The sequence below is a fragment of the Lissotriton vulgaris genome, chromosome 7 (genome assembly GCF_964263255.1).
Source record: "Lissotriton vulgaris chromosome 7, aLisVul1.2, whole genome shotgun sequence".
NCBI classification, from domain to species: domain Eukaryota; kingdom Metazoa; phylum Chordata; class Amphibia; order Caudata; family Salamandridae; genus Lissotriton; species Lissotriton vulgaris.
Window position 1 is genome coordinate 1575398203 of NC_141695.1, and position 15444 is coordinate 1575413646.

The window sequence follows — 15444 nt, forward strand, 5'->3', positions numbered from 1 at the left end:
TAAAAATCCATAACTCTTATTATAAACATGCAATTCTGTTATTTTTGGTCGCTACATTAAGATAACATTAAGCTTACTGTATATAGATTGATGCTGGATTTCTTGGAAAGTGTGTTAATTACATGTTCCTCTAGTTAAGCCTTATTTCTTCTAGCCACTCACTTCATAGGACCGAGAAAAATAAGTATTACTGTGAATTCAAGGACCATCTTTTGGATATAAATATAACATTATTTGGTAAGGCTCCCCAGCCATAATATTTTCTATTGCACTTTTCTACAGGTATTCACACATTTTCTTTTTAAACCTTAAGTTTAGTGGATGGGAAACACAGTGCTGCAGTCCAACAGTGACATTTAACTTGAAGGCCTTGTGTACAATTTGTGCACAACATTAGGGGCTTAGAAGTAAGGTTAAATATGTCAAAATAAAATCAATCAATTTCATCGTATTGAAAATAGGAGCACAGGCTCATCTTAACTGTGAGGCATGTTTAACGTATAGAGTAGTACACCCAACAGTAACCGATATGGTAAGACTTTGGGTATATGTAATGCAAAAGATGTAAAACTCCTGAAGATAAATCGCAGGTTATTTTTTTACACTGCACTGTTTAATTCCATAAAGTCCACTACATTTGTTGTTCTTCTTAATTTTGTCAGACATTAGCTTTATTTGCCAGCTTTTTTGAACAAATATACACAGCAATTCAGTGCATTCTAAATTAATAGTATTTTCAATTAGTAATAATATGAAATTGTAGTTGATGTAGAATCCTAATGATAACATTGCACAATCTGGTATTCATTTTAATTTCTATGTTCATCAAATCAAAAATGATGTTCAATACAATTCTTATTGTTTATGGTTACAAGTTCTTTGTTTCAATTGTTTATAAATATTCTATGTTGAAATGAAGCATAATCACAATAGGCATCACAGACAATATCTTCATAGTATTTTTATCTCATTACTAAAAAGAACAACTTTTTAAGCTTTTATTTATAATTGAACCTCAGTAAACAGTTATACATATTGTATTTTAGTCAATAAATATTAAAAAAAAATTTTTTTATTAAAGTTACATGTAATAATTTACTCAATTTGTCAAAAAATTACAAATAAATTTTTCACTTTAATAAACAAGGCAATCATTCAAAAAATTTATTTCAGTGCGCCCATTTTCAATTTTTCAAATGTCTCAACATCATCTACTTCATCTGCATTGGAGTCTAGGAAGTCCCCTCTCATCAGTACAAGTTCTGCTTCATATCTATTTAAATCTTCATGTTTTTGTAGAATTTTGATTGTCATCTGCAAAGAGAAAAAATTGACTTTTAAAGCAACATACTTTTAGCTTAATAAGCTTACATGGAAAGTAATCATACCATATAAACATTCCATACAATAATTACTTTTCTATTTTATTTTATTTTTCAGAACTATACATTTTTAAGATGTATTAAGAAGCAGGTGTTAAGTGTGTACACTTATTTTCTGTTTTCAAAACTTTCATGCAAAATAAATGTTGCAAATTAGCTTTTTCTAATAAGATAAGCTTCTTAATTTTTATTCTTTTCTTGCAAACATTTTTATTTCATGTTATACGAAAAGACACATTTAAATGTACAACTATTTCAGATTTTAAATATTGCTTATCTTTTGTTGTCTTTCATCAGTTCTATATTTAGTATTACCCTTCCTACCTAAAGTTTTGAACCTGTTACAAGTTGTCTGATTACACCCAATTTAAACATACAAGGACATCCGTTTGCCTTTTGTGTTTCTGAATGGAAAATGCCTGGTTATTTTAATTTTCAATGTTTTACCATCGTTGGCTAAATAATCGAACCCTACATACTTTCAGGTTAATGTGCATACACTGTTAAATAGCACATTTTAATTTATATTATTTTATGCAATGATATATGTTTTAGATGAAATGCTATTTAGGTGACATGTAATGAATTATTGGCAGTTATCATAATAATCACAAATTCTAAGGTATGTCTTGTAAAGAGAAGGGGTAAATAATTTGTTCACATTTATGTTTTTGGAAACTTTCCCAATACCCTTATAAGTGTATAACCACATTTTCATGCACCACATGCCCAAATATTCATATTGGCCACCTGATCACAGAAGATGGCTAAACACCAACTCATATTTTCATCCCTTTCAATAACAATGCATTATATTTCTTTTTTAATATGAACATCTTATAACGGTTAAACACATCAAATTAAATAATGTTCTGGCATAAAAGTAAACTACATTTTTAATTCAGAAACATTTTTCAAGTATAACCCCTATTTGCCCGCTTGTGATTCTCATAATGCGAACTAATCTCATTAAAACTTTCTGCTTGGCCTGACCAGGTTTAGTTTTTCACATGCCAGATTTTTATTCAATAATGCTCAAGATGACTACTTTATTCAAGAAAGTCCACTGTTTTGTCAGGTACACAACTTTTCAATGTATGTCCATCATAATGATAACATCCTTCACAACATGTCAGTCATAGACATTATTATTCAAAGATTAGTCATAAATATGATATAAATGGCCACAAATATAGCATGATTACTAACAATATGGCATTTAAAGCTTCCATTATCCAATAATTACTTTGGGGAAGCCTTTATTTAAGCTGTATTAAACTTTATTATGCCATTGTAAACATAATACCAACAAAATTGTCAGTAATCACAAAAGGTCATGCAAGTCCGTTTTTACTGCACTGTGAGAAGTTTTCACACTTTTCAAATTCAAAGGAGTGACTTGGCATTTGCCGGATAGCTAATGCAAATTAGCATCCCTGGGTTTTAGGTTGGGAACAGGTAAGTAAACCTTATAAAAATTGTTTTAAATAAATATTTGCAAAATATTACATATAAATGTAAACTCTTTGCATCAATTTAGTACTAATTACCTGTCAATAGTCACAAAAAAAAGTATATAATCTTTACTTTGACATTTTTCAGAAAGATGCTTGTGCCTTTTTAGTAGAGAAAAACTATTTGTACAAAATATATACAATAAAGAATGCCTTGGACTATAGACACAACTACTTTTTTGAACATACCAGTTTTCGGAAACTTAAATATTTGTAGGTTATTGTGCTCAACCTGCAGGTGCAATGGTCTTACATACCTCGTTGGTTCTGAAAAGCTAATGATCTCCTTCCCTTACGCGCAAACTTAATTTGAGGAACATCCAGTAACAGGGCATCAGCCGATATTAAAGATTGGTTTGGATTTTATCTTAGTTAATGCTGGACAGTGTAAACTGTGGACAATGTCTGGGTGACCGTGTTGTGTCAATTTACAGCAAGTGTAGTCTTAACTGCCCTTTTCTGAACATGTTGCAAACAGGGCCAAACATTTAAGAAAGAAGCCAAATGTAGTGCATTGCATTAGTTTACCTGAGAAAGAATGGTAGCACTATGTTTCATACCCAGGTTTGCAAGCCAAAAAGAAAAAACAGGACACTAAATTTAAATTTACTTGCTTTTAGAAAGTCAACTAAAATTTTATGAAGAAAGACAGTGCTATATCAGATTAAGTGCCGGTGTAGAAGCCCATTTCAAAGTAGAAGCGCATCAATTACTATTTTCAGTTATTGACAAAGGTTCTAAGTCAGAAGATGTGTTTTATCCCTCTTAAATTTCAAGGCATTTTTTCACAGCCCCATGCTCAATGACAGCATACATTCATAAAAAGCAATCTCAGATGTAGATTCACCTCTCAGATGTCTTGTCACCTCTCCTATGGGCTGCTTAATGTCCGGTCCCTTTGTAAGCACCACACGGACATCGCCTTCCTCATCGAGTCCGCGGGGCTCGATGTTCAGGTTCTAACGGAAACCTGGACGCGGGAGGACTGTGAGGTTGAACTGGGTTTTTGGCCTAGCCTCCAGGGTTTAAGATCAACCATACCCCTCGTGTGAAGAACCGGGGTGGTGGGATTGGATTAATTTATTGAGACATGCTAGCTCTCTCCCAGCTTAAGATTAGAGAGGTGTCGGGCTTTGAATTGATGGGGTTTTCTCTTAAAAATCACGAGAAGACTTTTTGCTCGGGCGTTTTGTGCTACCGTCCGCCTGGCAATGTACCTTCCCTCCCTGACTTCATTGACCTGATTTACGACCTCTCTAACACCCCCTCTAAGCTAGTGGTCTTAGGGGATTTTAACCTGTGGTCGGGTGGCCCGCTGGACAGTGCGCTTTCCACTCTGTCCCAAGCCTGCAATGACATCCAGCTGCAACAGCTGGTCCGGTCAGCCACACATCGGAAGGGCCACGTTCTGGACCTAGTTTTCGCAGACACCCAACTTGTGTCGGTGGATGACATCTTGTGTCAATACTGGATGGATCACTCGATGGTTGCTTTCTCCCTCTATTTGGGGGATCACTCCTCGGTGGAAGCTGGATCTAGACAGGCTAAGTTGGGCAGACCTTGGTCTCGACTCCTAAAAGCCTCGCCTCTGCCCAGACTACTACCGGGCAACTTCAGTTTGAGTGACTCAGTGGAAGAGAGCTATACCACCTTGTGTCAGTCCATCTCGAACTCTTTGGACAAGGTAGCGCCACTCCGTAGGTCAAGGGGCAGGCTGAATCGGTCGAGCCCCTGGTATACAAACGCCCTGCGGCAGTTAAACCTTAGCTGCAAATGCGCCGAAAGGGCGTGGAGGAAGCAGTATTCTGACTCGGCGAAGGCTATCTTTCGGCAGTCCCTGCAGGAATATAAGACACAGATTAAGGTGGCTAAGGCGTCCTATCTGGAAGCCACCTTGAATCAGGCTTCCAACAAGTTGCAAGCACTGTTTAAAATTGTTAGGGACCTGACTCATCCTTCATGCACGGTCAATAATGTTCCTGCGTCGCAGGTCTTGTGCGACTCCCTGGCCTGCGCCTTCGAGGAGAAGATCGTTAAGATCTTGGAATGTTTACTGAGCCCAGTACCTTCCTCCCCCGGTTCGGGAGCTCCGGACAGCTCGCCCAGTCGACCCCAGCTGTGTGGTCCTGCTCTCGGTTTGGGAGCTCCGGACTTGCCTCCCAGTCGACCCCAGCCGGGTGGCCCTGCCCTCAGTTTGTGAGCTCTGGACGTACCGCCCCGTCGACCCCGGCTGAGTGGCCCTGCCCTCCGTTTGGGAGTTCCGGATGTGTCGTCCAGTCGACCCCAGCTGAGTGGTCATGCCCTCAGTTTGGTATCTCCGGCGGACTCGTCCAGTCGATCCCAGCTGAGGGGTCTTGCTCTCAGCTTGGGAGCTCCGGACGTTGTGTCCAGTCGACCCCAGCTGAGCTGCTTTCCCATCCCCTACTTTGAGGAGTTCTGTAGTCTGGCACAGACGGTGTCATCTGGCTCCCCGCTTGATCCACTCACCCCTAAATTTTGGAAGGTGTTTCAGGACGAACTTTTCCAGCCCTTGTACTCCATCTGTCTATAGTCGTTTGATATTGCAACGTTCCCGGAGTGCTGGAAACTGGCAGTGGTATCACCTCTCCTTAAGAAATCCACCTTGGACCCCGCTTGCTTGTCTAATTACCGACCCATTTCCTTTCTTCCCTTCCCCATTAAGATCATGGAGAAGTTAGTGACCCGCTCCTTGTCTGGCTTCCTGGAAGAAAACATCTGGTTTGATGAGGCACAGTTTGGCTTTCGCCCAGCACATGGGACGGAATCCGCGCTGGTGACCGTGCTTGACAACTTGCGGTCGCGGGTCGACAGTGGTCGGGCAGCCTTTTTGGTGCTGCTCGACATGTTGGCCGCGTTCGAAACGGTCAGCCATCCTACCCTTATCAGGAGGCTGGAGGAGTGTGGTGTCACGGCAAGTGCAAGGGACAACCGGCATCAGGTGGTGGCGTTACCACCTTTCAGCTCGGAGGTGCGGAGAGTGGGGCATGGGGTGCCACAGGGCTCTGCCATCAGCCCTATTCTCTTTAACCTTTACCTCCGCCCTCTGGTCCAACTAATTAAATCATTTGGTATCTCGGCATTTAATTATGTGATTGATACCCAGTTGGTCTTTTTGCTGGAAGGGAAGAACGCGGTCCCACTGGAGACTTTCCATCGATACATGTCAGCCACAGCTGACTGGCTCAGTTCTAACTCGTTGCAGTTTAACAGTACCAAGACTGAGGTACTGTACTGCTCCTCGGACCGGGTTCCTCGTGTTCTCCTGGCGAACTTCTGGCCCCCGTTGTTCCCAGAGACTGTGTCAGCCGCCGAGTCGGCTCGCAACTTGGTGGTTATATTTGGCCCTATTTGAAGCTGGACATGCACGTGAACAAGATCACGTCCACGTGCATGATGCTGCTTCGCATGTTGCGTAAAGTTCTGCCCCTTCTTCCCGAGCAGGCTAGGCCTCTCGCCACAATGCTAAAATTGAAGGGTGTGCCCGCCACTGCGGCGGGCACAATTGAAGGGTGTGCCCGCCACTGCGGCGGGCACATCCTAATTCCCCCAACTGGATCCCCGTCTTTATGGCGGGCGGTCTCCTTCTCCATTATATCATCTTCAATCGTTCATATCTTCTCATTGTATTAATCTTACTTTCTTATGTAGATTTTATGACATTTCTGTCAGTAAATACAAATATAAACAATTTGCACAATGCTTATGAAGGTGCAATTCAATCCACATGTTAATGCGTTATTTAATTCACACGTCTGCATTTCATGAGGTGCTATAAAATCTAACGTTTCCCATCTTAAAATCAACTTCTTCACCTCAGATTTGTCATTTGTGTGGGCTAACAATGTAACTACTTTTTATTTGCATTTTATATGCATTTACTTATATTTCTTATACTTAACCACAAATAAGTTTTAAACACACTTTTAAATTATTTATTTCGTTTATTAAATTCACAATTTAGAAAAGCAGTGATCATTTCATTACCGAAAACTCTCACCTCTGGTAATAACACATCAATCATGAGTGATGTGTTTCGGCTAATTATTGAAAAATTTAGAACTTTCTTTATTTGTTCCGTTAGACTTCTTGCCTGCAATACAAAATAGTTATAGTATTGGTATTAGCGACGTTGTTTCATATAATAATTCAATTACAAAGTGTGGTTGATAAAGATAATACTTTACTCACATCATTTTCATTGAATATTGTCATCCTCCTATTTAATTCTTGTTTTAATTTCGGCATAAATGTAGGGTTTGAAAAAAGGAACATTCTATTTGATTTCTTTTTACCCTTTATAATATTGTTTGCATGTTCCTATTAACGATAAAAAACAAATCAACAATTAGACAAATCAATGTTTCTCAAATCTGACCGTATTATCATTTAGCAAGTAGCAGAGAATGTCCTAAAGTTTTGTTGTCAGCTGTCTTTAACTAACCAACTATACATTATAAATACAGTCAGCTCTACTTCATTGTACTTATTGAAAAGACTTGAAAAAAATCAACTTTCTTTAATATGAGCACAAGCTCAAAAAATAAAGAACTAAGTTACTCTTGACTTTCACACACATGGAGTATGTTAGGAGTAAGACAACTTATACATGTAACTCAAGAGTAAACCAGGTATTTGGCAGAAACATTCTACATATAATCATATCAAAGGTTTTGTGTATCAGTCCTGATGAAAATGTATGCTTACTTTAACAGAGGGAGCTCCTCTACTAGGGAGGAGTAGTCTTGCCTTACTGCTTTCACACAGTTCTAGAAGCAGAAACATAAAATGGTAATAGCTTTGTTTTATTATCAATTTATTTATTTTTGCCTGCGGATGGGTGGGCGGAGTGGGCTCTGCAAAAGGAAGGGGAGGAGCGGTGTGCCTGAGCAATACTTAATGTGCAAAGACTGTTTTTTCAGCCCCCTGGGGCTACCCAAACTAGTCATGCACACTCTGTCCTGCTCCATGCATGCTGCAAGGCAGCATGTAGAACATGGCCTCTCTATAAGCCGCTGGCTTGGCGGCATCTGCAACAATCAAAATGCTGCTTGGAGTACTATGATTGCTTTATTGAAGGGACTCTGACTGCCTGATTTTGGTTCATGTTACTGCCAGGGTCAGGAGCAGAGAATATGCTGGACCCGGACGGTGTAAATGTAAGTTTAATTTTACCCCACTCACTCCTCAGCCAAGGAGGTCGCAACTATATACCAATTGTCTCCTTTATATTTTCTGTTAAGTAGGAGTCACTTTTATGTTTAATATACACATATTAAATTTGTTGTAACTCAATCTAAGTTAGTAACTGCTTATATAAGCTGTGTTGAAGGAATATCAATGAAATTTCACCAGGCACCCAGATACTAATTACAATTTAAAAATGTTGCTATTTGTAGACATCCTGCATGGTATGTTACTATATTAATGATTACACAACGTAATAGAATCATTCAGTAATATATCAAATTTCTCATACATTTACACTGTATGACAGTTGATGCACCCTCCGCAGTTGGACAGAGACCTCCCCAGAGGAAAGAATAGGTTAGGTTACAGTTGACAATTATGTTTGTAAATAGCATTTTTTTTTAAAATCTGTTTATTAGCATAGTTTTGAGAGCAGTAATAGCATACAACTTCATTCATGTAATCTCAGTGTAAATTCCGTTGGTATATGTATGCGGTTGCTCCAAGCATATATAGAAACATAGTGAATTCGATTTTTCATTTGGTCGATGTACTGGAACAAACTAACAAACCCCGTTCACAACTGGTCCCACCCTCCACCCCTACGAAAACCCACCCGACACTCTCTTAGTAGGCACATAAATGAAATATCGACATGTGGGTCACACTCAATGTACTGATACAAAGTGCAAGGCTAACACACTAAATAGCATTTTATAGATTGTTATTAGTACTATATTAATATTACGAAATATTGATTCTAAATAGACGTGTAATTTGTGACCATGGGCTTGCATCAAACCTTTTTAACTCTGGGTCTTGTAGTACATTTTGTTTATTACTTCATGAGTCAAAAACATGCTCTTTTATGATATTCACCAAAGTACTTCACATTATTTCCTTATTTAGTTACTAATTTTTTCTTCAATTATCTCAGGCCTCGATTTATTTTAAGACTCAATTACATTGCTATATACTTAACCCCTATCCACATGTTCCGCTAATAATTATCGCCAGGTTCTCATTTGGAAGCCTGACCATGAGTTTGAGTACATTAAATTGAGAGAACACTGTCAACTAATTAAAAAATGCATATGACCAAACTATGTCATTAAGTAAACTGGTTTTTTTAAAAAAAAGTTGCTATATCACTAGAAGGTACATAATTACTTAGTAAAGTAAGTAATAAAAACATTTTTTCAGAGAAGATAGAAATCAATAAAGATAAGTTTTTTTCAACATTTTTACAAATTTTCAAACAACATGCCACCTTCCTTTATGTCATGGCTCTTGAACATAATACATATAATTGCTGAAGGTATTTCCCTTCAGTACATTGGTGTTAATGAATACATGTTTTAAACGAACAAAATGTAAAAATCATAGAAATACTCATTATCTTATACTAGCCTTTATCTCATCTTCAGTAAGTAAATTCACAATGCTTCTGTCTTCCAAGGTTTTTTTAAGCCTACAAATTAATAAATTCATATTATTCGATTGTCTGACAATTTAACCTTTTATTTTGAAAGACATAACCATTGAATATAATTAATGTCTATGTATGAGTCTTTTTACAGTAATACTTATTCAGTATTATTTTTAATACAATAATGCCTATCCCATAAAATCTTTTTTTAATATTTTCAATTATCATCATATTTTAAAAATTCAACATCATTACAATCAATGCCATCAACAAATTCAGAATTTGTGGAATTCTTCTTGTGCATTTCTTAACCACAAATTCAATAATTATGTGACAAAATTTAAATATAAAATTTTCTTGTTGTGAATTACATAGTGCTCTTTTTTTTATAAAAGGAAAATAAATCATCTCATAAAGACTTGTTTATTGTGAAGTATTGACTAACATTTCTAAAAGCTAAGAAGATTTCTAAGAATACACAATACCAATTATGTCACTTATAGATTCATGTGAGTAATTCTCGAATGCTGCTGAATGACAAATAATTTATGTGCATACATTTAAGTTTGTTTAAATGTAGCAATTGTCCTACCTAACAGTTTTTAGCCTCAACGTCTTGCATGTTTTACTTTTCGCAGAACATCCTACCTCTAAACCTCAACTATTAATCATAATGTTTCTTCTTTAACCTCAACTGGTGACTTCGATTGTACTTCAAATGTGGGAATTTCAAGTATCACTACTTACTTTTCCGAACTTTCCATTGCTCATATTTTCCTTCAATGTATTGTCCAATTATATAGGAAGATATATCTACACCTAATCATTTATTATGGATTTCACCATGCAAACATGGTAATAGGAACAGTAAAGATATCACTTGAATCATTCATTAAATATAAATGTGTAGGTATGCAGTACAAACTACCTTTTCAATAATCCAAGTTTACTGTGACTCATAGTTTTGCACCTTCAATTTCAATAAGCAGGTTAAATAATTACATATATTCAATATTAAACTGTATATTTACCTGTCCAATGCGATTGGAAATTTTTTGTGGCATCCGCAATAAAATGGAGTGTCAACAAACTGTTCTGTAATTGGCACATCTGCACAGTCTGAATGTAACCACTGTTTGCACTTTTCGCACTCTATCCATTCTAGTTTTTGTTCTTTGGGATATAGTGACCTGTTGATGCAAATATATTTTGAGAACACATTTACTACAGTGACTATAACATTTTTAAAATACAATGTCCATCTTTTACATCACTTTTCCAGGCATTGAGGGGCATATTCACAAGCAATAGCGATAATTATCGCTATTGCTTGGTTAGAGACAAAAAATGTATCGCCGGGCGGCGGCGATTTTTAGCGCAGATAAACCTTGGTATTACCAAGGTTTATCGCAAATGCGATAAAAAATGGCCGCAATGCATGAATATGGCTGAAAAGTCAGCGATATTCATGCATTACCAAGCTAATTCTCTTAGCCATGTTATCAAACTCCCATTGGATAACATGGCTAAGAACTGCTCCTGGAAAGGTGTTCGCTTTTGGAGATATTCCTTGCTTTTCACTAATATCTCAAAAAGTTGGTAATAGGAGATAGCGATGTTTCCAGTCACTAACATCTTGGCACGCCCACTTTGCATGTCATTAGTGATAAATATCACTGACATGCAAAGCGGGTTTGAAGATGGCCGCTATCTCCTATTAGCTGTCGCTAACTGGTGTTAGCGACAGCCTGCTAATAGGGAGATAATTTTATCTCCGCTTTCTTGGCTTTTAAAGCCAAAAAAGCAGAGATAAACCTCCTTGTGAATATGGCCCCCGGTACTTGTTAACATTATCTCCAAATCTCAAAACTCAGAACAACATAAACAAAATGGAAATAAAAATTCGAAGCGTGCTTTATTTTTTTTTCCAGCTTAGGACGGAAGCTACATATTTATAACATAATTCAAGATCACTATAGATTCTCTTGCATGCATTCCCCTGTAAAAAACTATTATTATTTTAATTGCACGTTTTTATTTGTGTACACATACAAGTACTAGTCACTGTCACAAACTAACATTTATATAATATATAGCTATATTATTAACAGACGTTACTTAACTTACTTTTTTTTTAAATCAGTACTCTCTTGGTATAGGCAGACCATCTCTTTTGCTGCAATGCATTCTGTGCCATTGATTCCTCGAACTAGGCTCTTTCCTGTCTCCCTGTTTTGGACAACACTTTGCTCTGCTCCTGCAGTCTCTTCTTTTTGCAATAACTGTTCGGTTTTCAGACCACTCTCTTTGGAAAGTGGGGCTACCTTCTCCTTCTTAATGCCCTATAAAAGATCAATATACTTTTAAATGTTTATGTTCAGTGCGGTTAGTGTATAGCTGTGATTTACACTATGAGTAACGCTGCTTTCCCCAATGGTATTTGTTCACATAGTTTGCACTTATGAAAGCATGCACTTAACTTTCTCTTATTTTGCTGTCATTGAAATGGTTTTCTGCCAAAGACAAACTATTCTCTTTAATGGTAAAAAAATGTAGTGAGTACAATAGCATATGGTGCCACACTACATGCGGACATAAATGCCTATGTGCTCTATTTTGGCATGATAAAATGTTTTGACATGGGAGTAACAATTCACAACAAAATATCAAGAACCGTTCTCAGGAAATTGTGACTGACAAGATTGGCGTTTGAACAAAAAAACAGTACTTCATAATTTATTTGAAAATGAAATTTTTAAAGGTAAGACATTAACAACAATAATTGATTGCTAATTTAACTTACAAGTAACTACATAAAATACTAACATAAAATTGATAAGTCATGTCACAAAATAATCTAAACACATCTAAAAAACTTTGATAATTGTACCTAATGTAATGGAATTTATTATTTTGTATGATACTTTATTTTAAATCTGCTGTTGATGTAACAATAGAATCATTGTCACTCAATCCACAACTTCAAACTCAGACAGAGCTACAGTTAGATCCAAAAATGATTTTTGTTGACATTTTACTTTGATAAATTGTGATAAGTGGATTTGACATATGTTCACATCATGGCTTTAAACATTCAGCTGCATTTGAATACTATCATATTTTGTTGAACCAGTGCATGTTTTGAAAAGAAAAGAAAAGTCATAATGTTTATCAATTCTATTGTAACAGGAGGACAAATAATGCAGAGCTACATAGTATGACATTTTATTCTCAAGAGAAGCTGATGCATGGGGCAAGTTTCTCCTAATTAAGAAGTGACATTCCAATACCAAATATGATTATAACTCTTGAGTACAGTTGATGATCTCATATCCACCATTCAACTGACGTATAGTATATCCTTTGCATTTATTTTACACAAAGTAACATTTCATTTTCTCACCTGCCACATAAAATGCGCTTTTTTATTCAACAATAATCAGTGAAATAAATATTATGTGTACACACATCAAATTTGGATGTATGATGTTAACCAAATTCTTTAAAAAAATTGTATTATTACACTAGGAAAAAATTGAAATATTTTATTAGTATTCATTATCTAATTAATGAATAAATTTTCATGCCTGCTTTCGAAGAATCAACATGAGTTTTGAAGCATGGTATCTTCTTAGGTGCTGCATATTATTTGCAGATAATTCTTCGTATGACATTAAGATACCCCGACTGACAACATCAGCTGCCTAATAATTGAAGAAAAAAATATGCTGTTGTGTATCCATGGAAATGAATAATAGACAATTAATAAAGTTATTTATGTAAACTTACAGTGCAGACAAATACACCACAACTCTCACTGTCTGTCTGTTTCCATTGTATTGGGTATTCTATTTTCCACTGTTGAAGATCCCATATGTTCTTGAAAACATTACTGAATTATAAAAAACAACGGAACAATTCTGATAAATATACCACAGTGGTTATACTATTATTGTACAATTATTGATAATAATAATTTTACAGGTGTGCTGGTGATACTTACCAAAGGATGTTCATGTCATTAGCATCAATACTTTTATATTTGGCCAAGGAATCAAAAATTTGTATTATATGTGTTTTGCCATTAAAAATCTGCAAAAAATCAAGTGAAATATTGCTATACATCAAAACGTAATAATAAAAAAACAATACGATGTTTGTCGAATACTCATTCATTTATATATATATTTGCAAAGCCATTATATCAATAAGCGATGATTAAATAAAAAAAAACTAAAATGTACTAAAAAAAACATCAATGAGTTATTACTTCAATAAAGCATAGATTTTACTAACAAAGTTTAAAATGCACACCCCTGCAGTATAGAGGCTGTCCACTGACATGTGCAAAGGCTGAACAAAGTACATATCTTATTGTACCTATTCAAAAAAGATGTATGTGCTCATAACTTGCACTACAGCACCACTGTTCAAATACCAGATAGAATACTTTCTTTTTACACTCGAACTTTTATTGTGACTCAAATCTTTTTGATGTGTGTCACTTTGTGCACCCACAAATTCACTTTCTCAAAAAAGTGGTGTGCCAATGTGACTGCTTATGATGTTTATCAGTACAGATTTGAAAATCAGTTTACTTCGTAGTCTTACTGCTGCTTTTTCAATAACTCTTTAGATTTGAAATAATTCCAATGTAAATTTAACTTGGCATACCCAGAGAATAAAATGGTTTCCAGTTTCTGGTGAACTTCCGCCAACAACTCGAGGAAAAAAAACTATGCTGTCCCTGTGAATGTCCTACAAAATGAAAATAGAAACAATGCTAAACAAATAATATTTTACACCCCCTTTACTGACCTAAAAAAGTCATATAGACATTAGGGGGCATATAACACACAGTGTCAAAGGGCATATGGCTGAGATACCCGCCACCCCCTCTCAACACAAATCCCCAAATGAGGGAAACCGGAAACGGTTCTTGAAGTTTTTGGAAGTGGGAGGGAGTGACCCTCCCGGCCGTATTTATTAAAAACAAAAAATTAAAAATTAGAACATTTAAACATTAATGTACAATTCCATACCACACTGCGATGTTTGGCTAACCTTAACAGATTCTCTAATACAGAGGTTCTCCTAGCCGATCTAACATCCTACAAAACATTTACTTGAAATATTGAAATTGTACATCCTAACGTTTAAGGGCCAACGGCAAGGTCGTAACCGGTGTCAAGATCCCTAACCAGACATACCCCCCCCACTTGGGAGGGGCGACAGCACTGAGGCGTACTCACGTGCAACTACTACAATTTCCCTTGTCTTGACGGGGGCACTTATCAACTCGACGCCAGTTAAAGGTCGTTCGAAGACTCGTGTGAGGTATCTAGAAGGTATCGTAGACCTCCCCCCAACCCCACACAACTTACCGCATCTGCCGTCGCAGATGTCACTGGCCCCGGGAAATTCCCCAGGAGGGGGCTGTAACCCCTCCTACACAGGAAGAGGCCTTGACCGCCTTTCCTCTTCTTCCGGCGACCCATCCTTAGAAGGGACCGCCTCCCCGTTGAGGGGCCAAAGGCCACCTCCCCCGAGCGCTCCCATCCGTGTTGGGTGACGCCCACTCATAGGGATCTTCCAATTAGTGCTCACCGATCATGACCTTACCGCCTACCGCCTGGCCGAAATAAATACGACAAGTGCTAACTAAACGAAACTACATTGGCCACTATGACCGAAAACCTGTGTCTAAATGGACCTTAAATCCGACATTTTTTAATCACCAACTTGTAACATTATACCAATCTTTATTACACATTAAATATCAACATAACACCAAAACAACCAGAAAACGAAATAGAATAACTGATCAACTTTATTAAAACAACTAGCTGTCCTCAGGGGCTGGTGGGTGGGTCAAAATTGGCTCTTCGTTCCGTCTCGAGCTCACGTGCAG

At 37.0% G+C, this 15444-nt stretch overlaps 1 long non-coding RNA gene across 1 annotated transcript; it reads right to left on the reverse strand.

The window, feature by feature from the left end:
• Positions 1-1224: 1224 nt before the first annotated feature.
• LOC147706024 (uncharacterized) lies at positions 1225-11711 on the reverse strand. Its single transcript, XR_015297345.1, has 4 exons — positions 11661-11711; positions 10565-10723; positions 6915-7007; positions 1225-1314 (listed from the first exon to the last, which is right to left on the reverse strand). It is a non-coding gene; the product is annotated as an uncharacterized LOC147706024 (long non-coding RNA).
• Positions 11712-15444: the final 3733 nt, after the last annotated feature.